The sequence below is a fragment of the Petaurus breviceps genome, unplaced genomic scaffold, assembly GCF_028583685.1.
Source record: "Petaurus breviceps papuanus isolate PSGF00001 unplaced genomic scaffold, PetGlider_PUasm1.0 151, whole genome shotgun sequence".
In the NCBI taxonomy this organism is placed as follows: Eukaryota; Metazoa; Chordata; class Mammalia; order Diprotodontia; family Petauridae; genus Petaurus; species Petaurus breviceps.
Window position 1 is genome coordinate 20,994,267 of NW_027185712.1, and position 27,752 is coordinate 21,022,018.

Consider the following 27,752-nt stretch of genomic DNA (forward strand, 5'->3'; position numbering starts at 1 on the left):
CAGCTATTTCCCACCCTTGATCCCATTCCTAGAGTCTGACCTCACTCCAGTCCCCCAGTCACCTCAGCCCCATTAAGAACCCCTCCTCCCATCTCCCCAGGCCACCCCTAGATCCCACCCACAATCTTTCTGTCATAAAATCCATCTTGCCTCCAGGAAGGTGCTCAGATTCAATCGAGGTGAGGTTCAGTCTAGCCTGCTTGTCAACATCACAAATGCTTAGGCTCCTTAAGAGTCTACCCAATATGGTGAATCTTTAATAAACTTAGCTTTTCTTTTACTGAAAAAAAATGATGAGTAGGATGCTCTCAGAAAAACCTAGAAAGACTTATAAGAACTGATGAAATGAGCACAACCAGAACATTGTATACAGTAACAGCAATATTGTATGGTGATCTACCATGAATAACCTAGTTATTCTCAGTGATGCAATGATCCAAGACAATTCTGAAGGACTTATCATGAAAGGTGTTTTTCATCTCCAGAGAGAAGTGGTAGAGCCTGAATGCAGATTGAAGATTGTTTTCTTTATTTTTCTTGTGTTTTTTTTCATAGCATAATTTACATGGAAATATGTTTTGCATGTGACTATACATGTATAACCTATGTTAAATTGCCTTCTAAATAAGGGAGGGAGAGAATTTGGAACTTAAAATTTGAAAAAAGAACGTTAAAATTATTTTTACATGTAATTGCGAAATTAAGTATTAAATTAAAAAATAAACTTTTTATCTTAGTGCTTGTCATAGACATGTTGATGAAAATTTAAAAATGCAAATCCAAGGTATAAATAGGAATTTCTAAAACTGTATTATGCAAAATTACAATTAAAAAATCCTCTTCCTAGACATTAGATAGTATGTTTCAATAATCTTTTGATGTTGACGAGTACTCTCCAAGGTGTTATCTCACCACTTCCTGCCCTTTCCCCCTCTTGCCTATCCCCTTTTCTTTCCTGTTCCCAAACCTAGTATTGCATCCCTAAAACTGTGAACTGTTTTTCCTGTCCTTCTTTGGCAGAAATTTGGTAAGTGGCAGTAGCATATAATGTGAGATACTCTCCAAATTATGTTACCTATCAGCCTTGCCAGTTTGAATCATTTTATGTTATGATTTATTAGTGAATTAGTGAAAAAGGAACAGCATATTAAATGAATGAATCATTGATCTGAATGGTCCAGTTTTACCATTGTTTCAGATAAATTAAGGTAAATCCACTTAATCCATCCTTGGGTAGAACTACATACCAGATCAAATACCTAATTGTTTATGCAAATTAAGAGTCAAGAACAATAGTCAGCTTGACATCATATGAGATCAGAGGGAGGAGGAAGCTTTGGAATCAGAAAGACTGCATTAAGCCCTATGTCTCACACATACCTCTTAGTGTCCCCAGGCAGTTCTATAAGATTCCAAATTACAGATCAGTTGTTGCATGTCTGAGGGAGTTGCTTTCATTGAAAAAATCACAGGGATTTTTTTAATAGTAAAGAAAAATGATTTTATATTCTATGTACCACCTAGTATATTGAAGGGTTTGGAAGTTTTTTAAAAAAGTGAATGTCTAGATTTCACAATTTCATTTTTGGATTTTAACTTGGTTGACAATACCTGTAAAAATATATCTCATGCAAATTCTATGGCTATTATGAAAATATGAGGTGTCCCAAAAATCTTAGTGTAGCTTTAAACTTTAATAACTTCAGAAGTATAAAAACTACTAACTTACAAAAATATTTGAAAATAAATTATTTAGTTTTGGGAATTTTGAAAAATATATTATTAATTTTAACATGATATGGTACTCTGTCACTATTCACTGTATATATGAGAATTTCTTGATGACACCTTTTCACACCTGTGAATCAGTAATGGTGGCCTGCTTGCTTGGTCACCCTGATCTCTTGATCTATGTCCAGTAGATTTTTTTCTTATGGTGTCACATCAAAACTTCCATGTATGCATTAAAGCCTCATTCTTTGGACTATAGATGCAATATTTTCAGTCACTGAGTAACAGCTGATAAAAGTTCTTACAAAGTCCAAACATAGATTAGTGAAATGTATATAGTATGAGATGGCAGTTACATTGAATTTTAATTAGTAATGTATCCATATTTTAAATTTTAAAATAATTAATCTTTCAATTAAAAAAAGTTTATAATTTCATGTTTCTGAAGTTACTAAAGCTTAAAACTGAGCCAAGACTTTTGGGCCATGCTTTACTATTTTAAATAGTCTTAAAAATGAGTATCAAAAACAAAACCAAAAATAGTTTATTATGAAATCTTTCTATTTGGATTAACTGTGTTATACCTTTGAGCTTCCTGAAGTGCAGATGTGAGCATGTCACTTTTTATATTTATTTTATTTTGCATTAAGGTTAAAATACAAACTCTTTTGTTTGTTATAAAAAAAGCAAACCCTTCACAATCTGGTTCTAGCCTATCTTCTCAGGTTGCTTGCCTATGATTCCCCTTCAATGATTTTGCTTTCCAGACTAACTGGTGCCTTGCTCTAGTATTGATTTCCAATCTCCATGCCATTGTACAGCCTGTTCCCTGTGTCTAGAACACTCTCTATCCACAGCTAGACCAGTGCCACCTCCTTCAGGAAGCCCTTCCTGATTCCTTTGTGGTTAGTCCCTCTTCCCATCACTATCACTGTCTTTTAACTATTCTGTATTCATTTTTCCTTGAGCAGAAATTAAGCTTATGATGACAAAAACTGTCAGTTTTTTTTAAAAAAAATTCTATCCCCAGAACTCAATACAGTGTCTCACACAGATTGGCATTTGAAATGCTTATTGCTTGATTCATGAAGGCAAAAGGAACACTAGCTGTTGGAAAATAAGATATAATGCCTTTGTTTTTATTTTTAAGGGGTGTATGAATATGTGTGACAATGACATTTCTGAATAAATTATACCATACCATCAGGGGAAATCCCTACTTCAATTTTAGATCCCAGAGAACCAACAAAGTGAGAAAAGAAAAACTACAAATTTGATTTAGTTATGCAAAAATAATTCTTGTATTATAGTTGTTTATATGAACCTAGTTAATCTGTCTTTTTGTGCCTAGTTAACATTCCTGCAGCACCATGATGCTTAGCAAATCATTATTTGCCTTGTTACCTCCATATAACTAAAATCTTACTCATTATAGCACAGAGGTTTCAAATTCTATGGTCCTGCAGGCTATGGCAGCAAAATACAAGCTGCATCTAGTCCTACGAAACTGGAAAGGCATTAGGTATGGGCTCACTGATGAAGTCGACATTTGTGGTCTGAGGACCAACTGAGTTAGTACAAAGATTCACCACCAAAAGTTTGGCCTCCAGGTGATAGATTTTTCAACCATGGCAGATTCATGAGATATGGGGCTGCTATAAGCTTCTTTTAGGTACATGGTCCATGGAGAGGTCAGCATGGTAGAGAAGAGCACTCAACAGAGAACAAATGTCTTGAAGGTAGCAAATTACACGCTGTGATTCCCAAATATTGTTTCTCTCCAAGAGTGTAGCACAGTGCTTTGCACACTTAGATATTGACTTAAAAAATATTTTATTCTGAACTTAAGAAGTAAAACAAGCATTTCCATATGATAGTAGAATAGAAAAAAAGATGATTGTAAATGAAACTGCAAATCTGTTATGGACAACTTGCTATTCCTTTTAAATAAATACTAAAGGTATCATCATGCAACTTTTTTTTCTTCCTTTTTTTAATTCCCCTACCCCCCACCCTAGAAATGGCTACCATAAGGCATAAGAATGTGCGTGCGTGTGCGTGTGCATGTGTGTGTGTGAAACCACTCTGTACATACTTCCATTTATCAGTTCTTTCTCTGGATCATGTGTCTTTTGTAGTTAATTTGGGTATTTATTATAGTAAAAATTACTTATCTACTCCAAATTGTTCTTAGAATAGGATTGTTACTGTATTCAACATTCTCTTGGTTTTGCTTTTTTTGCTCTTCATTATTGCATGCAAGTCTATTTAAATTTTTCTAAGATCAATGAGCTCCTCATTTCTTATAGCACAGTAGTATTCCATCACAATGATATACCACTTGTTCAACCATTCCCCAATTGATGGATATCTCTGCAATTTCCAGTTCTTTGCCACCACAAAGAGAACTGCTATTAATATTTTGGAAAACATAGATTCTTTTCCCTTTCCCCTAATCATCATGGTAAATGGACCTAGTAGTAGTATTGTTGTGTCAAAGGTATAGGCAGCTTAATAACTCTGGGCATAATTACAGATTGTTCTCCAAAATGATTGGATCAGTTCACAGTTCCTCCAACAGTAAATTAATGCCCCAATTTCTCCACATTCCCTGCCAACATTTGTTTTTTAATCATTTTAGCCAACCTGATAGATGTAACAATTATGTCTCAAGTTTGTTTTAATTTGCATTTCTCTGATCAATAATGATTTAGAGCATTTTTTCATATGACTATAAATTGTTTTGAATTCTTCCTCAGAAAACTGCCTGTTCATATCCTTTGACCATATATCAATTGGGGAATGATATGTATTCTTACAGATTTGACTAAGTTCTTTAAATACTTGAGATATGACACCTTGATCTGAGTATCTGTCTATAACCCCCCCCATCTTCTGCTTTCATTCCAATTTGCTACATTTGTTTTATTTGTATAAAACTTTTAAATTTAATGTAATCAAAATTATCCATTTTATACCTCATACTGCTCTCCCTTTTTTATTCATGAATTGTTCACCTATTCACAAGTCTGATAGGTAATTTATTCCATGTTCTTCAAATTTTCTTGTAATATCTCTCCTTATATCTAGGTCATGTATGTATTCATTTTGATCTTATCTTGGTAGATGGCATAAGATATTGGTCTATGCCCAATTTCTGCCAAGCTGCTTTCCAGTTTTCCCAACATTTTTTTTTACCAAATAATGAATTCTTATCCTAAAAACATACCTCTACATTTGTCAAATGCAAGATTTATTTGCTATATTTTATATTTATTCCATGTTCTTAAAATTTCCTTGTGATATCTCTCTTTATATTTAGGTCATGAATGTGTTCATTTTGATCTTATCTTGGTAAATGGCATAAGATATTGTTCTATACCCAATTTCTGCCAGGCTGCTTTCCAGTTTTCCCAACAATTTTTTTTTTACCAAATAATGAATTCTTATCCTAAAAGTATATCTTTATATTTGTTAAATGCAAGGTTTATTTGCTATATTGTATATTTATTTGCTGCTATAAATTGTATGTCTACTCTGTTCCATTAATCTACCTTTTTGTTTCTTTGCCAATACCAGATTATTTTGATAATCACTACCTTATAATACAGTTTAAGATCTGGTACTGCTAACCCTCCCTCTTTTACATTTTAAAAATTAGTTCCTTTGATATTCTTGACTATTTGTTCTTTAAAATGAATTTTGTTATTGTTTTTTCTAATTCAGTAAAATATTTTTTGCCATTTAATTGGGATGGCATTAAATATATAAATTAGTTTAGGTAAAATTATTATTTTGATTATATTGGACTTGCCTACCCATGAACAATTAATATTTCTCCAATTATTTAAATCTTATTTTATTTATATAAAAAAGGGTTTTTTTTCTTTTTATAATTTTGTTCATATGGTCCCTGGGTTGTTCTTTTTTTGTAAGTGTATTCACAAGTATTTTATATGGTCTATAGTTTTTTTAAATGGCATATCTCTTATTATTTATTGACTTTTAAAAATATTTGTTAATTGGATCACAATTCATGTTCCAGTCATGGTTTTGCCATAATAACTTGACATGTGTCCTTAGCAAGATACTTAATCACCATGAACCTGTAAAATATCAGGGTTGTTGTTGCTATTGTTGTTGTTGGTGGTGGTGGTGGGCCTTCATGCTCGAAGAGGACCAATGACATCATGAGGATGTAAACTTCATGACTTCTAAATCTTTTCCATATGTAAAAAAACATATTATTACTTATTTCAATGGATCATAGGTTTAGAACTAGAAGGGCCCTCAGAGGCTAAGTCTAATCCCCTCATTTTACAGATGAAGAAACTCAGGCTTAAAGAAGTAAATGGCTTGAGGCTAGAACTCAGGTCTTTCTGACTCTAAGTCCTGTGATCTGTCTCTGCTGTGTCACCTACCTGTCTGTCAATAACTAAGATCTTTTCCAAGTTTAAAAAACTATGTCACTACTTATGTTCAAGGTTATTTACTTTAGATTTATGTACTGTTATGCTAATATATTTCAATGATGTTTATTTTTTATTGTAATATATATGTTGGTTGTTTTTTTTTTTTGCTTTTTGGAGGGCAGTTGGGGTTAAGTGACTTGCCCAAAATCACATGGCTAGTAAGTGTGTCAAGTGTCTGAGGTTGGATTTGAACTCAGGTCTTCCTGACTCCAGGGCCGGTGCTCTATTCGCTGCACCATATAGCCACCCCAAAAGATAATTTTTATTACCAAAATTAGAAATAATCTTTATACTTTGTCATATATGTTATATATAATCTTTCTAGTTTATTATATATGCATGTATGCATACACATCTGATAATTTATTTTGATGTATTTTTATTGATTGGCATATATACATACATATGTATATGCACATACATCATAGATACATATAGATCTGTGTATATGTATATGTACATATCTAAGATAAGAAAATGTGACTTTGAATTTCTCTCAAAAGATATTTCATGAAAACCCAGCAAAATAAAGCATTTGTCTGTGGCAATCAGAATGTATGAAAGCGGTAGCCTATGAAAAATCAAAACAGGAAAACAAAAGTTTCTTTAAAAGAGAGTCTTTAACAATGAGCAGATGATTCAACTAATAGGATGAGTTTTCAATAGTGAAAGAAAACACATTTTGGCCTCATTTAACTGGGTGATAGATGTTCTGAGCTATTCCAGCTGCTGCAGCCAAGCCTGGTGCTACAGGTTACTATAGTAACTTAACATTGGCTTTTTGGTTTGGAAAATTCAGCCATCACATGGAGAACTTATCTTGGGAAATTAAGCAGTTCACATGTGACACTGAGGTGTATGAGCTTTAGTGACAACTTAACATTAGGAAGGGAAGTTTAATACACCTTAGCTTTTAGATTTCTTAAAGAACTTTAAATTGTTATAGGGATTGGGGGTAAGTGTGTAGGAAGAAGAGAAAGGAGGGTGATGGAGAAGGACATGAATCATCTTTTCTCTAGGGGTAATGAGCACAAGCACAAATGACTTCATGTCCTTTGGATAGGGTGTTGTAAAGAGAATTAATCTTGTAATCATTATAGCTGGGTTCCTAGTTCCATCATCAATTCTGAAGCAGCTGTGCAACTTTACATACATTTCTGCCTCTCTCTGAACTTCAGTTTCCTAACAGGTAAAAATTGGGCTAATGATATTTATCCTGTCTACTCCACTAGGTAATTGTAAGGATTGATCTTTATAAACCTAAAAGTGCCTTGTAAGTGGGAAACACTACTGTTGTTTCTACCTCAGCAAGGAAGCAGACAATTTGTTAAATGGCATTCTGAAGGAAATAAGGAACAACTAAGAAGAGAAAATTTAATGTTCTCTTCTGCATTCTTTAACCCTATAGATTCTATTTACTTCAAAGAAAATTTCAGGATCTGCCACTCAGAGCATGGGAATCCAAGGAATTTGAAAACAAAGCCCAGAAAGTTTTCTTGAACACAATGTGCTCTGAGCTCTAGGGTATTTTTTTCTTATTTTATTTTTATTTATTTTTAACAATATTTTATTTTCCCCAAATTACATGTTAAGACAATTTTAAACATTTATTTTTTTAAGTTTTAACTTCCATATTATTTCCCCTCTTTTCCTTCCCCCAGATAGTAAATAATCTGATATAGACTATAAATGTGCAAGGATAGAAAACATTTCCATATTAATCATTTTGTACAAGAAGACTCAAAAAAGAAAGAAAGGAGAGAAAGAAAGAAAGAAAGAAGGAAAGAAACAAAGAAAGAAGGAAGGAAGGAAGAAAGGAAGGAAGAGAGAAAGAAAGAAAGAAGGAAAGAAAGAAAGAGAGGAAGGAAGGAAGGAAGAAAGAAAGAAAGAAAGAAAGAAAGAAAGAAAGAAAGAAAGAAAGAAAGAAAGAAAGAAAGAAAGAAAGAAAGAAAAAGAAAGAAAGAAAGAAAGAAAGAAAGAAAGAAAGAAAGAAAGAGAATAGTATGCTTCAGTCTGTATTCAGATAATATTAGTTCTTTCTCTGCAAGTGGATAGTGTATTTCATCATGAGTCCTTTGGGATTGTCTTTGTATTGTATTACTGAGAATAACTAAGTCATTCACAATCCTTCATTGTATAATATTGCTGTTACTGTGTACAACATTCTCCTGGTTTTACTCACTTCACTTTGCATCGGTTCGTGTAAGGCTTTTCAGATTTTTCTGAAATCATCCTGCCTGTCATTTCTTGTAGCGCAATAATATTCTATCAAAATCATATACTACAACTTGTTCAGCCATTCCCCAACTGATGGGCATCCCCTTAATTTCTAATTCTTAGCCACCACAAAAAAAAGAGCTGTTATAAATATTTTTGTGTAAGTAGGTCCTTCCCCCTTTTCCCCTTCTCTTTTTTTAAAATATTTTTTTTTCCTTTTGGAGGGCAATTGAGGCTAAGTAACTTGCCCAAGGTTACATGGCTAGTTTTTTTTTTGTGGGTGTTAAGTGTTTGAGGCTGGAACCAAACTCATGTCCTCCTGACTCTGGGGCTGGCACTTTACTCACTGTGCCACCTAGCCGCCCCACCCCTTCTCTTTTAAAAAAAAAAATATTTTTGTGATATAGACCTAGCAGTAGTATTGCTACATTAAAGAGTGTGCTCAGGCTGAAGTATTTTTTGAAACAAGTTTCTATGAACTACAGGGCTTATTATCATTAACAAGTAATTGATTCCCCAATTGATAAATAGTCCAAGGATATGAACAGGCAGTTTTCAGAGGAAGAAATTAAAGATATCCATAAGCATATGAAAAAATGCTCTAAATCACTATTGATTAGAGAAATGCAAATCAAAACAACTCTGAGGCACCACGTCCCACTGGTCAGATTGGCTAAGATGACAAAACAGGAAAATGATAAATGCTGGAGTGGATGTGGAAAAATTGAAACACTACTGCATTGTTGGTGGAGTTGTGAACTAATCCAACCATTCTGGAGAGCAATTTGGAACTATGCTCAAAGAGCTATAAAAATGTGCATACCCTTTAACCCAGCAATACCACTTCTAGGGCTGTATCCTAAAGAGATCATACAAGTGAGAGGAGGACCCATATGTACAAACTATTTATAGCAGTTTTGTATTTATAGCAGTTCTTTTTGTTGTGGAAAGAATTGGAAATTAAGGGGATGCCCATCAATTGGAGAATGGCTAAACAAGTTGTGTTATATAAATGTAATGGAATACTATTGTGCATAAGAAATGAGGAACAGACAGACTTCATAATAAACTGGAGAGACTTATATAAACTGTTGCTGAGTGAGGAGAGCAGAACCAGGAGAACTTTGTACATAATTAGAGACACATCATATCTAGGATGACTGACTTTGATAAATTGTGTTCCTCTAAACAATGCAAGGTTATAAGACAACTCCAAAAGACTCATGATAGAAAGGGATATACACATACAGAGAAAAGATCTACAGAGTCTGAATGTAAATTGAAGCAAACTACTTGTTCTCTCACTTTTGTGTTTTGTTTTATTCTGTTCCTTCTTTCTTGTTGTTTACTCTATTGGTTATAACTCTTCTTTACAACTTGACTAATGTTTAATTAGAAGGTATTTGTAGAAGCTCTATCGGATTGCATGCCACCATGGGGAGGTGGGGAGAGAAGAGGGAGGGAGAGAAAATTTGGAACTCAAGGGATTATGGAATTGAATGATGTAAATTAAAAGTAAAATAATTTTATTTTAAAGTAATTGAGGGGCAAAGCCCAGCCCCGCACGAGCCTGAGGTTTTACCCTCAGGGTGGGCCTGACCAGCCACTGGCTGAAGGGACTTCAGATAACCAGCAGCTGTGGAGGTCTCCAGAATTATCAACACATAGATGCTAAGGACAAAGTGAGAGTTCAGTGCAGTGGAGACTTTGGGATCCAGTAGTTCGGAAGTGCAGTCGGCCTTTTCTCCCAGGGCAAGAAGCAGCTGTGGTGCCAGGGCTGTGCAGCCACAACCACATGGCTGCTTCAGCTCCTGGCCTGCATATTGTAGGGGAAGCAAGTGACCAATGTGAGGGGTAATCCCTCTTGCTTTAACCTACTTGGATGTGAATTGCAGTCTAGGGTGGAGGTCCTGGGGTGTGTGACCAGCTTGCCAGTGTGCGTAGAAGCTTCAGAGAGGGCACCCAACTAATACCTTCGGCAGCTGAGAAAACCCTAGCATTTGGTACACAGCTCCCCTGTCTGGTAGCAGAGTTCTACTGTGGCAAAAAGCCCCAAAGTCAAGTCATTGAATGGGAACATGAGCAGGCAAAGGGAGAAAAGCAAACAGAGCAACCCAACTTTACACTCCTATTTTGGGGACAAAAAGGATCAAAGTATGGAACAGGAGAAAGATAGTGAAGTCAGAACTCCTGCACCAAAAGCTTCCAAGAAAAATAAGAACTGGTTACAGGCCATAGAGGACCTTAAGAAGGATTTTGAAAACCAAATAAGGGAAGTAGAAGAAAATTGGGAAGAGAAATGAGAACGATGCAAGAAAATTATGTAATGAGAGTCAATAACATGACCGAAGAAAATAACACCTTAAAAATAGACTAACTCAAATGGCAAAAGAGGCTCAAAAAGGCAATGAGGAGAATACCTTAAAAAGCTAAATTGGCCAGATGGAAAAAGAATCTCAAAAGCTCACTGAGGAGAATTATTCCTTCAGAATTAGATTGGAGCAAATGGAAGCTAGTGACTTTATGAAAAATCAAGATGCTGTTAAACAGATCCAAACAAATGAAAGGATAGAAGGCAATGTGAAATATCTCATTGGGAAAACCACTGACCTGGAAAATAGATCCAGGAGAGATAATTTTAAAGTTATTGGACTACCTGAAAGTCATGATCCAAAAAAGAACCTAGAAATCATCCTTCAAGAAATTCTCAAGGAAAATTGCCCTTATGTTTTAGAACCAGAGGGAAAAATAGAGGTTGAAAGAATCCACTGATCACCTTCTAAAAAAGATCCAAAAAAGAAAACTCCTAGGAATATTATAGCCAGAATTCCCACATCAAGGAGAAAATATTACAAGCAGCCAGGAAGAAACAATTTGAATATTGTGGAAACACAATCAGGATAACACAGGATCTGGCAGCTTCTACACTGAGAGATTGAAGGGCTTAGAATATGATATTCTAGAGGTCAAAGGAGCTGGGATTAAAACCAAGAATCACCTACCCAGTAAAACCGAGTATCATGTTTCAGGGGAAAATGTGGTCATTTAGTGGAATAGAGGACTTTCAAGCATTCTTGATGAAAAAAACAGAATTGAATAGAAAATTTGACATTGAGATACAAGAAGCAAGAAAAGCATGAGAAGGTAAACAGGGAAAAGAAATCATAAGGAACTTATCAAAGTTGAACTCTTTACATTCCTACATGTAAAAATGATAATTGTAACTTATGAAACTTTTCTCAGTATGAGAATAATTGAAGGGAATAGAAATGCGTGTGTATACATATACATATGTGTGTGTGTATACCCATGTTTCCCTGATAATAAGACACTGTCTTATTATTTTTTTTGGACAGAAAAACACCAGAGGGCTTATTTTCAGGGGAGGGCTTATTTTAATGAACACTGACAGCAATTTTAATAAACAGGTAAATGTGAACAAAAAATGTACCTTTATTCAATAAGCAAATCACTGGGGAAGAACAGGATGACGTGCTCACTGCTGCAACTCTGATTGGATGCAGCTCGGTGCGCAGCGTGCGTTTCACCCGGGGGGGGGGGACGGTGCATACAGAGGGTACCGTAATGTAGCGTGTAGCGCAGGGGATCACCTTCACTACAGTAGCAATCTCAATAGGGCTATTTTCGGGGGAGGGCTTATTTTAAAGGAATCTTACACAGTAAGGGGAGGGCTTATTTTCGGGATAGGTCTTATTATCGGGGAAACATGATATATATATAGGAGGGTATATGGGAGTATGAATACATATGTGAATGTGTGTATATATGTGTATAGGTATACACAGATAGAGGGCACAGGAACAATTTAGTAGGAAGGGATGATACTTAAAAGGTGAAATTAGGAGGTGAGAGAAGAATATAATGAGAGGAGATGCGGAGAGAATGGGATAAGCTATTTCATATAGAAGAGCAAGGGAAAATGGTTACAATGGAGGGGAAGAATAGGAAGGCAAAAGGGAATGGGTCAACCTTATTCTCATTAAATTTGGCTTAGGGATGGAATGACATACACACTAAAGAGGGTATCTCACCCTACAGGAGAGTAGGAGGGAAGGGGATGAGAGGGGGGATGATGGAAGGGAAGGGAGGCTGCGGGGGAGAGAAGTTGGAAGCACCCACTTTTGAAAAGGGATGGGATCAAAGTAGAGAATAGAACAAGTGGGAGGTAGGATAGGAGTGAGGGAAATATAGTCAGTCTTTTACAATATATCTACTATGTTATTGTTTTGCATTAGCCACACTTGTACAACCTATACTGAATTGCTTATCTTCCCAATAAGGGTGGGGTGAAAAGGGAGGAAGGGAATGAATCTCAAATACAAAATTTTGAAATTAAATGTTTAATATATATATAGTATTTTTTATATTATTTTACATGTAACTGGGAAATAAGATATACAGTCACTGGGGCATAGAGATCCACTGTGCCCTACTGGAAAGTCAAAGGGGGTATGGGAGAAGATATGGGAGAGAGCAGATTGGAGGAGGGGATATCCAGTGGGATCACTATTTTGGAGTGGTGGGTAGGGGAAAAACAGTGAGAAAATTTGTAACTCAAAATCTTGTGGAAATGAATGATGTAAACTAGAAGTTAATAAAGCATTTGATTAAAAAAAAGGGGGAAAATTGACTTCTCTCTTGGGGAATGTTAACTAGAATTTATATGTATTAGTATTTATTCTACAGAATTATTTTTTTATTTTTTTTTTAAAGCAATCAGGGTTAAGTAACTTGCTCAAGGTTACACGGCCAGTTATTTCTGGGTGTGGTGCTGAGTATCTGAGCCCGGGATTTGATCCAGGTCATCCCGACACTGGAGCCGGTGCTCTTACTTGCTGAGCCTCCTGGCTGCCCCTAAGCAATTGGAGTTAAGTAACTTGCTCAAGGTTACACGGCCAGGTGTTTCTGGGTGGGTGCTAAGTGTCTGAGCCCGGGATTCGATCTCCAGGTCTTCTCAACACTGGAGCCGGTGCTCTTACTCGCTGTGCTACCTGGCCGCCCCTGTATAGAATTTTTTTTAACACAGATGTTTGACACAGAAACGCAGATTTGTGTTTCTCAAAAAAATGAAATAGTTCAAAAACAACAGAATGAAAGCTGTTGAAGCATGCTTTGAGGAAAAGAGAAAGAGAAAGCACACATACTAAATTATTGCTTCCCTAAAAATTTACCAGTGTACCCTTTACTCCCCTTAATTTGAGGTCTTTTAAGTTAGCCTTATGTATTTGTGGTGGCTAAGAAATGGAAATTGAAGGGATTCTCATCATTTGGGGAATGGCCAAACAAGCTGTGGTATATGATTGTGATTGTGATTGAAAATTATTGTATGGTAAGAAATGACAAGGAAGATGATTTCAGAAAATTCTGGAAAGACTTACAGAACTGATGCAAAGTAAACAGAACCAGGAAAATGTCGTACATAGTATCAGCAGTATTGTATAATGAACTCTGAATGACTTACTTATTCTCAGCAATACAATGATTCAAGACAATCCCAAATGACTAATGATATAGCATACTATTTGCCTCCAGAGAAAGAAATGACATTGATTGAATACAGATTGAAGCATTAAAAAAAAAAGCAATTGAGCTACTGCTTATTGTTGGTATGAGGGTTTGCTGAGCCCTTTTCAGGGCTGCTCATTCACCTTTGGTATCCACCTACACCCAACTTTCACCTTTGACTCCAAGAAGGTGTAGTATACACAGTATCCACACTCAGGTAAACCATCTTGGCAGATTGGCCAAACCAGGGTGACGGTAACTGAAAGGTCTCAAACCCATCAGTAACTTAGGGGATATCTACCTCAAGCATGTGAAAACTTCCCCCCAGAGAAATGAACAGACAAGAATAATATGTTCCAATGGCCACGAAGCAGGCATTGTAAAGAGCTCAGACATTGGTGTCTCTGGAGGAGATAATGAGACTGAAGACTTTTGTACAACTCTGCCTCACTTAAATCCAATTCATGCATGTGTCAAGATGTCACCCCAATGATGACATTGGTCCTCTTCAAAAAATGGATAAAAGAAACCACAACACATCAGCATTTGTACAGGAAAGGAACTATACTACCTGAGTTATGTGTGTTTACTAGTAAGAGGTCAAAATAGACATATAAGGCATCAAAGGTTTTGGAGGGGTACTGGTGAACTGGATCAGGAACCAGACCAGCAGCTTTCAATGACGGGCAAATGGATGAACCAAGTCCCAAAGGCTTTCTTCCTAGGAAGCTGCAAAAGGATGCCCTCAGTCTTCATCCAGATCAGTAACAGGATAGAACTAGTGTACTCTGAAGAGGGGAATCAATAAATTTTCTTGTCATCATTTTGCTTTTAGATTGACAGGGTCACAACCCACCCATGTCATTCATTGGGGAAAATGGTATGTATAATGTTGGGCAATGGTATATAAGAGTCTGGGTTGATGAGGAATACAGGGATGGATAATGGATATAACTAGAACAATAGGCCATCCCCAGGTTTTATCAACCACTTCAAATGAAGAGGGCTTGGTTGCCAGCTGTAGCACTGCCAGCTCTCTCTGTCTCTGTCTGTCTGTCTGTCTGTCTGTCTGTCTCTCCCACATACACACACACACACACCCTATTTATGGGTGCCTGTTGCCTTCCCTCAATGGAATATAAACTCCATGGGAGCAGGGACTGTTTAATTTTTGTCTTCCTATCCTCCATACCTGGCACAGTATCTACACATAATAGGTGTTTAATGAATGTGTTGATTAATTGATATATATGGGTTTATATCAATTGACTCCTCAGCCTTGAATTCAAGGCCTTCATTCTCTGTCATGATGTAAGCCCCAACTCTACTCATTTGTCCAGATCTCTGACTTCATCTCTCTTTGCTTACCAATTTTGACTCTTTGCTTTAGTCAAGCCAATCTGCTTTTTATCACTAGCATTTATCTTTGAAAATCTACCATCTTATGCCATTTCTGCGTCATTGTTCATGCCATCCTCTCCCATCCCACACCTCCACAAACATTATCCTGTTGCCACCACTTGAAATGGCATGCCCTACATTTTTGATCCATTCATATTCATCTTCACCTTTAAGACTTAGCTCCAAAAATCTTACTTTCCACAAAGTTTCCCATGATGGGCTCCACCTCCTTTGACTTTATTCTTTACTCCATGTCCCCATAGCTTTGGGCACAGTACTTACTTTGTACCAGGTCATTTTGTACTTGCTATTAGGTTGTTTTGTAAGTGTTCTCTGATCATCCTCTGTCTGTATATGTTATTTCTAAAATGAGCATTCTCAGAGCTGAAAGCCTGTATTTTCTTTCTTTTGTGTCCCCATGAAAGAATTGTAAATGCTCAATAAATACTAACTAAATGGCAGTAACAACAAACAATAAATGTTTAAGTTAACCAAGCTTACATTTAAGATGTAATTTTCCCTGCCTTGTTCATTTACATAAGATTACATCACACAAAGAGGAACAACTATTACTGCCTCTTCCACCTCCATCTTTCTCAAGACCACAAGACTAGTTGGATGCACATGGACCACATTTCAAGTCGAGTACGATTTTTAAAAAATACTCTCCATGGTAACAATTCATGGTCTGATTTCCATGGGGATGATGATGATTACTTAACATTTATTAGGCATTCAGAGTTCAAAGGAATTTGCTCTCCTGCTACCTTTAATTAGTGCAGTCCCAGTCAGACAATTGTCATTCCCCTTAGTCATGAAACAGGAAAGAAAGATGGATTTTTTTTTATTTTTTAAAGTTTTTTGACACTTTTTGTTTTTCACACAGTCCTCTCCTACCTCCCTCACTTATAGAATGCTCCCTTGTAAACAAAGAAAAACAATTAAGTAAATGGATACAAATGAGCTCCTCTGTCAGTGTATGCAACATTTGGCAACTATAATTTGTCATTCCCTCTATGGAGAGAAGAGTTGGTTTTTATCATCTATTTTCTTAAAACCAGTACTGGGCATTGCAAATAGTCTTACTCCAGTCGCTTTTTGGTGTTGTTTTCAATCACATTATTGTAGTCACAATGCATATTTCAAGGTTTTGCTGTCTTCACTCTGTATCAGTTCATAGAAGCTTTCTCTTTCTTTTTTTTCCCTCTAATTCCTCTTATTATTCCTTTCTTATGGCACAATAGTAGTTCATTACATTCATGTACAATAATTGTTTCAGATGTTTCCAAGCAATGAGAACACATTTTAATTCCTGGTTTGGTGTGGTTTTTATGTTAGCATAGGAAGTGCTGCTGCAATTAGAAAAATACAGATGAGACATATTCACCCATCTTTGATCTCCTTGGCGTAAATGCCCATCAGTGGGATAGCTGGTTCTAAACTTATGAAAAGTTCACTGACTTTTTCACATAAGAGAGAATTGGTTTTTGTTAATAGTTGAACTGAAGATCCTTCTGTGGAGACACTCGGGGCAGTGACAGTTTCACGGTGTTTTTTGAGGATCTCCTGGGAGGGTGCAGAGGAACCCTGAGGAGTGGTTAAGGGAGATCAGAATTGGTAGAGAGCAGTATATGATTGCCAAGGTATTACTGAGGATTTGCAGAAGGAAAATAATTCAGAGATTGGAAGCAAAAGCCTCGAGGGAATGATGAGATGGTCCTTACTCTTCATTTTTATCCATCAGTCTTGCCTGTGGTGATGTCCTGGGAATTTTATTCCCTGGTAAAGCCCGAGGAAGGAACCTAAGTAAGGAAAATATACCTCCATGTTGTAGGAATGTGAGTGAAGGGAGGACTCCAAATGGTCCCAGAAGATCTGTCAGTTATGAAGAAGCCCAAGCTGATTTCAAAGCCCTGAGTGGATTTGAGTGATGGCTTGGTGAAATCTCAGTAGAACAGACTATTTTCTATCAACAAGTCACATATGTGCATGGATGCAGCTGCTGTTTCCTGCAAATATACTCCCCTGGCAACAAAAAATCAAGTAAAATGTTGCCTGGTAAGGCACAAGTAAGGGCTGCAAAACTGATGAAAAAATCCAGGAGGAACCTAGGACCTAGTAAGCTTTTGATTATTAAGATGGTTTAATATTGATGAAATATATGCCATGCATGTGATACTGTAGGGTATGGGACAGAAGTCCCTTGTCTGGCTGGGAATTGTTTACACCAGCTCTTTGCACCCCCTTTCAATGGATTGAGTTGGAGGGTATAGTCTGAGAGAATTCTTGGTTCAACAACATTTGGCAGATTGAACAGTGCAAGGTGGGGAGAGAAAGGCAGAGATGGGCCCACCTCTGTACTGTTTTCAATTTCTCTTCTGATCCAGCCACTGGAGAGGCTGCAGTGGGACAGTTAGAGATCTGTCCGGTGTCCTGTAGAGAACTAGGTTATTGAAACCTTTGTCTGTTCTTCTAGGTTATATTTAGATCACCCTCACTGATTACTTTCCAATTTAGCAGGGCATAGAGGTTGTAAAGGAATGAAGGGCCCTATTAAATTATATAAAAATGTATACCATGTCTATAGGAGAGGTTTAGCTGCTTGTGCAACTTAGAAAAATACAGCTGAGCAAGGGTATAGTGTGTTTGTATTTGCTACCAGTTAGGATTATGCATTTCAGGCCAACAGAATCTGCTCTGCTTGAGGGTCCATAGAGGGAAGGATCTTTGGGTTATACAACTGAGATATTTCTGTGAGAGACAGAAGGTGGGCTGGGGTGGGAAGGGGAGACTTCCTTTTGCAAAATGTTGCTAGGGAGGTAGGAATGGAATTCCAAATCCAGCTATTGTTGTAATTATTCAGTTTTTGAAAATTAGGTCACAAGATTCTAGTTACAAGTCCTTTTTTGGTTATTCATGAGAAAAAAATGGTTTGTGGTTAATGATGATGATGATGATGAAAAAATTCTTCATGAAAAAAAATCACATGGCTCAATGCTTTACTCTAAAGAGAACTCTGCTGCTTACCTATGAAATGCTGGGGTGGCCTACTGGGAATCTCAGTCTTACATGACCTCACATTTCAATAGCAGTTTATGGTTTACAAAGCACCTTTGGCACAAAATCCTGTTTTTCAGCTGATTAAACTAAGGCTCAACTAGGTAAAACAACTTACCTAAAGTCATACAGCTAAAAAGCACTGGTATATGAACTGGAACTCAGACCTTATGAAATCTGAGTGTTCCAGTTCTAGCATCCTGACTCTCCTGTTGAGTTCACCACTGGTTAAGGCACAGGTGGTACAGTGGGACAGAGACTGGATTTGGCAGAGGCCTCATCTTCACATTGTAGTTATGCTACTCACTGATCTATGTGACCCTGGGTGAGTGGTTTCACTTTTCTGTTTTCTCAGTCTTAAAATGGTGGGGAAGTTGGGCAATGGACTGGTTGTTAATAGCTCACATTTAGATGTTCATTTAAATCTTTAAAAATGCTTTCCTAATGACAACCATGTAAGAGATGAACTCTAGATTGGGAGATATAGAACTTTAGAAGTAATTTAGTCCAAGCCTTTTTATTTATGTTTAGGAAACTGTAGCAGCAGCCACACTGGCATATGCAGGATGGCTGCTAGCACAGGTCCTTAGATCTGCTTTACTAGGAAAGATAGCTATTTAAGGGGTCAACAATCTTTTTTAAATTACATTCTCTAGTTCAGGGGAAAAGTCAGCACCCTGAACTTCAGAGAAAATATAAACAGAAAATACAAGCAGAGAAATAAAGACCAACAGACAGGGCTCTGACTGCCTGAATCAAAGCAATATTGCTATATACTTTACATACATCCCTGTATTGAGAGCCTTTACATCTGAGTAGTCTGGGAGCTCTGAACATGTGGCCACTCAGAATCTCAACCAGGGAATCACAAGATCCTTTTCATAAGCAAGCCCCCAAAGCAAAATACCAACCCAGAGTATATACACACTTTTCAGAGCCAGAAGGCATCACAACCCTCATGAGTCAGGGCCTAATTAGAATTAGCAAAAAGTGTGAAAGCCTTCCTACAAGCAAGCCTCCCCTAAGCAAGCTTTCCTTAATGGGCTCCATGTGAAAAGGGGAAGATCTTATATCCCATTAACATTACAGAAACTGAGGCCCAGAGATGTTCAATGATTTGCCCAAATTCACACAGATAGTAATCACTAGAAATTGGAACCTAGGTCCTCTGAATGGAGAGCCAGGATTATGTCCAATGTTTCAAAATTTCCTCCTATGGATTCTTCCTATTGTAGTTCTTTTGGTGAACTTTGATTTCTTGTAATTTCTGAAAGTAATCAGATTAGACTACAAATAGAATTTCTAATTCTATTTAAGGGGAAATGGGGCAGTGGAATAGAACTGTAGTTAGGAAGACTTGGGTTCAAATCTGACCTCAGACACGTATTAGCTTCACGACATTGAGCAAGTCACTTAACCACTGCATCAGTTTCCTCAGCTGAAAGATACGGATAATAAGAGCACCTACCTTCCAGGGTTGTTGTGAGAATCAAATGTGATGATAATTATAAAGTGTTTGGTACAGTACATGGCACATAGTAAGAGCTATATAATTGTTAACTGCTATTATATAAAATTCTTTTGGAGAATTTTTATTTTTTGAGATTAAAAAAATTTTTGGTCTTTATTAATTTGTTTGTTTACTTTTAGTTTACAAGATTCAGTTCTACAACTCCTTGAGTTTCAGATTTTCTCTCCCTTCCCCCTCCCCCCACCCGAGATTTTTTTTTTTACATAATTATTTGGAAATAAGAGTTGAGTGAAAAATATATGTAAAATGCCAGATTCAGTCAAAGTTGTCAAACTATTTTTTTCTTGCCCATCTGTCCTAAACTTATGCTGACTACCTTGAAGAAGAAAAAAAGATAATCCTCCCCACACTCCACACCAAATAATGGCAACATTATACCACCCATATAGTCTGTTACATGTCTGGTATTCTTCAGGGAGCTCTAACTCTCTGGTTAGAGATGAGAGTGGACTGAAATTTTTTCACAGGATCATTCATCTTGAACTGGAAGATAACTCAAATGCATTTAATCCAAACTGTTCATTTTGCAGATGAGAAAAGAAAGACCCATAGAGGTTAAATGATTTATCCAAGATAGCAAGGGGTAGGTAGTAAGTTTTAGAAGCAAAATTCGAATTCAGGTCATCTGACTCTAGAGCCAATACTCTTTCAATTTTCCAACCCATTAGCCCCATGGCCCATGGCTACCAATGGCATCCTTTTGAAGTTCAAGGGTTCTCCTAGGAGGCACCTACTTCTTTTTTTTTAAAGCAGTTGGGGTTAAGTAACTTGCCCAAGGTTACACGGCCAGTTATTTTGTGTGGGTGTTAAGTATCTGAGGCCAGAACTGATCCTGGGTCCTCCTGATTCCAGGGCTGGCGCTCTTACTCACTGTACTACCTAACCACCCCTACACCTACTTCTTTTTAACCAGGGGAAGCATCCCATTATAATAAAATATCCTTGAAAGCAGGGATTATATTATTGTTTGTATTTGTATACCCAGCTCATAGTACAGTTAATGTTGAAAAAGTCTGGCAAGGTATTTTTGTGTAAATGAAAGATTCATATCAACTGTCAAATGATATAAGAAATTACCACTGTTATAGATGAACATTTTGATACATAAAAGTAGAAATGTAACAAAGTTTTAATTAAAATATAAAGTATTATTGCTGTTATAGAAATTTTGATACATAAAAGAGTAGAATTGTAATCACGTTTTAATTAAAATGCTAATACCAAACTTCACATCATACTCTTTAAATTGACAAACAAAAAGAAATAAATAAAAATGACAAATGTTAGAGGGCTTTGGAAAACAGGTACATTATATACCATAGACAGAGGTAACAACTGTTTCAGGAATTCTGGAAAGTAATTTAGAACTATGCCCCTAAATTATAGATACCCTTTGATCCAGCAATGACACCGCTGGTATAGCAGTCCTTCTCCAAAAAGATCAATGAAAGAAGAAAAAGACCCATTTGTTTGTACAAAATATTTATAGCAACAATTTTTGTAGTTTCAAAGAACTAGAAACTAAGTGGGGGGTGGAGTGTGGGTGGTGAATGACCATCAGTTAGGTATTGGCTAGACAAATTATGGTATATGCATGATAGAGAACTACCCATAATGCCACAAGAAATGGTGAAAGAAGGGCAGCTAGGTGGTGCAGTGAATAGAGTACGGACCCTGGAGTCAGGAGGACCTGAGTTCAAATCTGGCCTCAGACACTTTAACACTTACTAGCTGTGTGACCTTGGGCAAGTTACTTAACCCCAATTGCCCTCCTTTCCCCCATCCAAAAAGACCAAAAAAAAAAAATAAACAAAAGAAAGAAAAGATGGAGGGGATAATTTCAGAGAAACCTGGGAAGACCTATATGAATTACTACAAAGGGAAGTGAACAGTACCAGAATAATTTATTCAATAGCTTCAACATTATTAATAGAGATCTTTGAGAGACTTAAGAATCGATCAATGCCATGACCCACCCCAATTCCGGAGGCCCTATACAAAAACCTGCTATTTATCTGCTGACAAAGAGGTTATGGACTCATGTTGCATATTGAGATATATATTTTCAGACATGGCCAAGGTGGGAATTTTTGTTTGAATATTAGCTACAAGTTTTTCAGTGGTGGCTAGCAAGGTGGGAGGGAGAAAAAAAATTGATAAAAAAAAAGAAAGAAAAGAAAAAACAAAACCAACAAAAACTCAAATTTCTGATAGACATGGAGAACCCCTTCTCCCCTCCACAGAAATGTACCACAGTATTTGAGTAGTTTGGGACAGAAGTGAACTGTTGTATAAACATAAAGATAAATCCTATTGTAAACAAGGTAGAATGATGGTTTATTTGTATGGAAACAATTTAATGCTATAAGAGGCAGAGAAAGCTCTTTTATTGAAAACTGGAGAAATATGAGTGTAAAGAAACACACTTTCAAAGACATCAAAGAGATATTAAACCACACTGAAGCCTTCAAAGGTGCAAAGGATTTTGGTACCACATCTCATCTGCATATTTGCAATTTTATGACTAAAAAGGGTAGAAGTAAAAAAAATGAATATCATATAAACATTTGGACACTATTAATTCAATAAGAGTAATAATATGGAGGATTGTGACATTTTAAGTGAAAAGTGAGTCACAGAGAGTCAGGAGGTTCTCATTTAAGCTACTGAATTATATAGGCATTAGATATAGTAAACTGAGGAAAGAACCAGATGTAAAAGACCTGAGGAGAACTAATACAAGAGGGCTGAAAAGCTGCAGCTGCAGTTAGAAGCAGCTAACAGGAAGCTTCTGCTGAGTGATTCCTGATCAGAGGGAGACGAAGCTGACGTCCTTGGCCAAGGGCTTCAGGGATACCTAGACTGGGTGCCACCTGGATGGGGAGTGAAGTGAAGCTTTTCATGAAGTCTTGTTGCTCTCTGGTGCCTCTTCTGGCTTGAGAAGGAAAAACAGGGTGCTTGGCTACACCAGTCAATTGGCTAGATCTGTTTTATCTTAATGAGCCAACCTGAGTTCTAAGCTCCATTCTGATTGGAAAATGTAGCATTTAGGTGAATGAATAACTGCCTGGGCTAATTCATACAGTCCAGAGATAACCAATTGGATAAGTTTTTCAGTTCCCTGGTTTTAAGAAAACTGCTATTCACATTAAAAAGTAATACCATCTGAATGCCCTTTTAAGGGTGATGAAAAATTAGAAGAGTTTGTGAATTCTAGATTCTAGAAGAGGATTTGTCCAGCTGAAGGGTGGTGAGGACCAGTGGTCAAGAGGTGCACAAAGGATCAGTTTTGTGTGGTGCACATATTTCTGAATCGACTAAGGACATCAAATCCAGAGTATGGGAAAGTGTGATCTAGGCTTATGTGATGGATTTGATTATTTCTTCATTGACTTTAATATATTAGAATCTATGTTGTCATGATCTTTTACACTTTCTTAAGTATGTTTATTATTAAGATCTAAAATCCTTATTATCATGAGTATCTGGTTGTGAAAATATCACACACTGTGTAATTGCATTATGTTGCAAGTGACTTTTGATGTTAGAGGGGATATGGAAAACTTAGGACACTAATATATTGTTAATTTATAATCTGGAATTATTCCCAAAGAGGGCATAAGACTGTGTATAGTCTTTGACCCAGAAATAACACTATTAGGTCTGTTTCCCAAGATGATCAGGAAAAGAGAAAAAGAGCCTATATGTTCTAAGATATTTATAGCAGCTCTCTTTGTGGTGGCAAAAAACTGGAAATTGAGGGGATGCCCATCAACTGCAGAATGACTGAATGAGTTGTGTTATATGATTATTGGAATAATACTGTGCTATAGGAAATTATGAACAGGTTGATTTGAAAAAAATATGGAAGGTCTTACACGAAATAGTGAAGAGTGAAATGAGCAGAACCAAGAGAACATTGGATACAGTAACAGCAATATTGTTCAAAGAGTAACTTGTGAATGACTAAACTATTTTGAGTATTACAAATATTCAAATCAACTACAAAGGATCTATGTGTTATATCCACAGGGTGCTATCCACCTCCAGAGAAAGAACTAATAAGTAGAAGTATACATAGAATGCTTTTACATATATGTGCATACACATATATGTATATATGTGTGTATGTGGTGGTGGTGGGGGGAGGAGTGGAGACATTTCAGAACTTAAAATGTTACCAAAGCATGAATGACAGTAAAAAGGAAAAAAGAAAAAAAAGAAAACACATTAAATGGGGCTCAGGTGCTAGAATGGTGAAGACAAGTTTAGTTCCCTTCAACAGAGACTGGCTTTGGACCAGCAAGAGAATTTGAGTGAAATCATGTGTTGATATTATATCTCTGGGGACTTATACTTGCCAAGAAGATGGCTGGAGAGTAAGCCAACCCAGAGAGTATGTGGACATCCTAACATCCTAAGAGGGATATATACATATATATGCATATATGTCTCTGTGTGTATACATATATGAAATATACATACAAACACATATGGGTATGTATGTGTATATATACACAGACACACATATAAACAGATGATAGATAGATAGACAGGCTCTGTGTATGTGTGTTTATGTATCTATATTTGTGTGTGTGTGATGTTGTGGGAGTGGTCATATCAGGGAACACTCCAGGCCCACACTGTTGTTAGCCTTAATGATTGATTGATTAACATCATAGGGAAAACAGCAACAAACTTTTTGATGCCCTTCTAGACATACAGAGGTGTTAGTATCCAGCTTTCCCTTCATCTAGTCTTCCCTTTATAGGTCCTTCTCACTTACCAATATTGTGTCAGAATGAAAGACAAAAGTGATGACATTTACCTGATAAAGATTTTGTACCAGAAGCAGGCAAGGGTAGAGTGCTGGGCCTGGAGTCAGTCTCACACATTTACTAGCTGTGTGATCTTGGACAAGTCACTTAACCTCTGTTTGCTTCAGTGTAATCATGCAGTTTCCTCTAGTGTAAAATGGAGATAATTATAGCACCTGCCTCCCAGAGTTGTTGTGAGGATGAAATAAGCTAGTATTTGTGAAATGCTTAGCACAGAGCCCGACACCTAGTAGGTGCTTAATAAATGCCTGTTTGCACCTTCCATATGAATGCTAGTATAGATAGTCCCTTAGTGGTCTTCTAAATTTCCTCAGTATGTAATCTTATTTGAGAATGGTAGGTGAAGAAGACACTGGGTTTCATGGGTTTACTGTCTTATGTATCTTGATCCCATGGTTCTCCTCTGCCCAGGGGGAAAAAATGACTTAAAATGGATACATGATACATATTTCTGAGCTAATGTGTGACTTGCAGCTAGTTTCTCTAAGCATTTATAAATGTATTGGTAGATTTTCTTGTATTTACTGAAAAGGCACATTTCAGGAATCACTGCTATTTTTATTAGAAGTTGTATGTGTAAAAAGGCCATTTCTGTCCCATGGTAAGGAGATAAACTATGCTATTTCTGCTCTCTGCTTATTTGTAAAAATGTTTTTTTTTGATGTACTAATGGACATCAGATAGGTAAGAATTCAATATAAAGTCATTCCAGTAAGGACAGTTGTGCAGCTGCTTTCATTTCTCACAGTCTATATTAGCAGGGTGTGTTCATGTTGACCTCACAAAGGGATTAAGAACTTTTGTGCTTATATAGACATTTGACAGTTTCAACTAACTCCCCAACACACAATGCATTAAGAACTATAAAGAACTGGGAGTCTGGAGCTAAGTTACTGCTAGAGTTCTGATCAGACTTCAACTTGGACACCAGAGGCAGGGGGAAGTGATGGGGAGTGGGTGGGAAGGCTGAGTCCAGCACAACTTGAGCAGTCGTGAAGGACTCCCTGGTGCTTGTGTCCCATGTGCCAGCCCATCCAGACTCCCTCTGCTGGTTCCTGGCCTGGAACCCTGCAGGGACTCTGCTGGCCTCTCCGCTGGAGACTGCAGCATTTGCATCTGAGGCAAAGAGGGTGATGGCTGGGTGTGTAAGTCTGTTCTGGCCGAGGGGTCACCAGCACACTGTGAGGAAGGTGGCCTGGTCCCCTTGTGGTAACTACCTGGCATCTGCAAGCTTTGATTCCACCACCTGTACCTGGAAGAAGAACCAGGATGATTTTGAGTGTGTGTATCAGCAATGCCATATTCACAATGCCTATGGAAATTACAGATATGCTGATATAATTATCCATCACAAAATACATCAGGCTTGCCATATGGGGGAATAAGCTAGAAAATTTATTAAAATACCAAAAGACTGAGTCCCAAAACCAGAAAGTGAAAGCCATCAGAGTAGTTATGAAATTGGCACAGGTAGATAAAGTAGAAAGCACCCACATTCTCAAGCCTTTAAAACAGAACAGGGTACCTCAGGCAAAGGTCCTCCTCTCCTCACTCACAGCAACCACCCAGCGTCCAGGAAGCGTGCTCCCAGCAGCTCTGGCCTCTGGCAGTCCTCAGCAGGAGTCCTTAGCAGAAATTCTGGCTGACTCAAAAAGGGCTTCGCGCTGCCACCGCCGCTGCCTCTGCTACTGCTGCCGCTGTCTCCGCCACTGCTAGATACCACAGGAACTCTAGTTTGGCTTCTGCTTCCTCTTGCTCCGCCCCTTCCTGCTACATCAGCAAGTCCAATGGGGCATGGAAGATCTTTAAATCCCATAACCCTTACAGTGTGTAACTATCCTTGAAGGACATGAAAATAAAGTCAAGTCAGCTTGGGCCCCATCTGGTAGCCTTTTGGCTATCTACAGCTGGGACAAAAGTGTCTAGGTCTGGGAAGTTGATGAAGAGGATGAATACGAATGTGTCAGTGTTTCAAATTCACATACACTGGATGTTAAATATGTGATATGGCACTCTGACCAAGAGCTTTTGGCATCAGCCAGTTATGATGACACAGTAAAGCTGTATTGGGAGGAAGAGAATGACTGGTATGCTATGCCACCCTGGAGATGCCACAAGTCCACAGTGTGGAGCTTGTCCTTTCACCCCACTGGCCAGTGCCTGGCATCTTGCAGTGATGACTGAACTGTCCAAATTTGGCACCAGTACTTACCAGGCAACAAGCCAGGCCCACTTCCAGGATGTGAATTGTGTAGCTTGGAACCCCAAGGAGCCAGGGCTACTGGCCTTTTGCAGCGTTGATGGTGAGATGGCCTTCTGGAAATACAAACAACCAGAAGGTGTCTAAGGCTCTTTAACCCACACATCTTCTGAAGTTTTTAGCAGAGGGATAATATTGATTTTCCTCAGAGGAGGGAAAAATCGCGAGAATCAGTTTTCTCAGTGTATGTAAAAAGCCTGAAGGAGCAGAATGCTTACTTCACTCTCTTCCTGTCTGAACTTAATCTCCTACTCATTTGTCAGAAGCCGGTGGAAAGAACCCAGCTCCAGAATCACTAATAATTTTTCCATCCTTTGACTTGGGGGCCCCCTAGTTCAACTGTGTAAAATAAATATTTAAAAAATCTTTTTTTTTTAAACTATAAAGCACCTTCCCAAGAACCCTGTAGTTAGTGTAAGAATTATCTCCACTTCATATGTAAGAAAAATGAGGCTCAGAACAGTTTAGAGGATGTGACCAGGATCTGAGAACTCAGAGATACAACCTTTAAGATTTCATCTGATCCCCTCATTTTACAGATGAAGAAACTGAAGTTTGAGGTTGGAGAAGGAAAGTGATTGGCTCGAGGCCACATGAATCCTAAGTGGCAGAGCTAGATTTTGAGTCCAGGTTCTCTGATTCCAAATCCTCTGGCTTTCTGTGTTCCATCCCAAGGATCTAGCACAGAGCTCATAAGAGGCAGAGCTGATACCTCCCTA

At 37.5% G+C, this 27,752-nt stretch overlaps 1 pseudogene; it reads left to right on the forward strand.

The window, feature by feature from the left end:
* Nucleotides 1-27,074, forward strand: part of LOC138153333 (uncharacterized) — a 101,394-nt pseudogene extending 74,320 nt beyond the window's left edge.
* The last annotated feature ends 678 nt before the right edge of the window (nucleotides 27,075-27,752 follow it).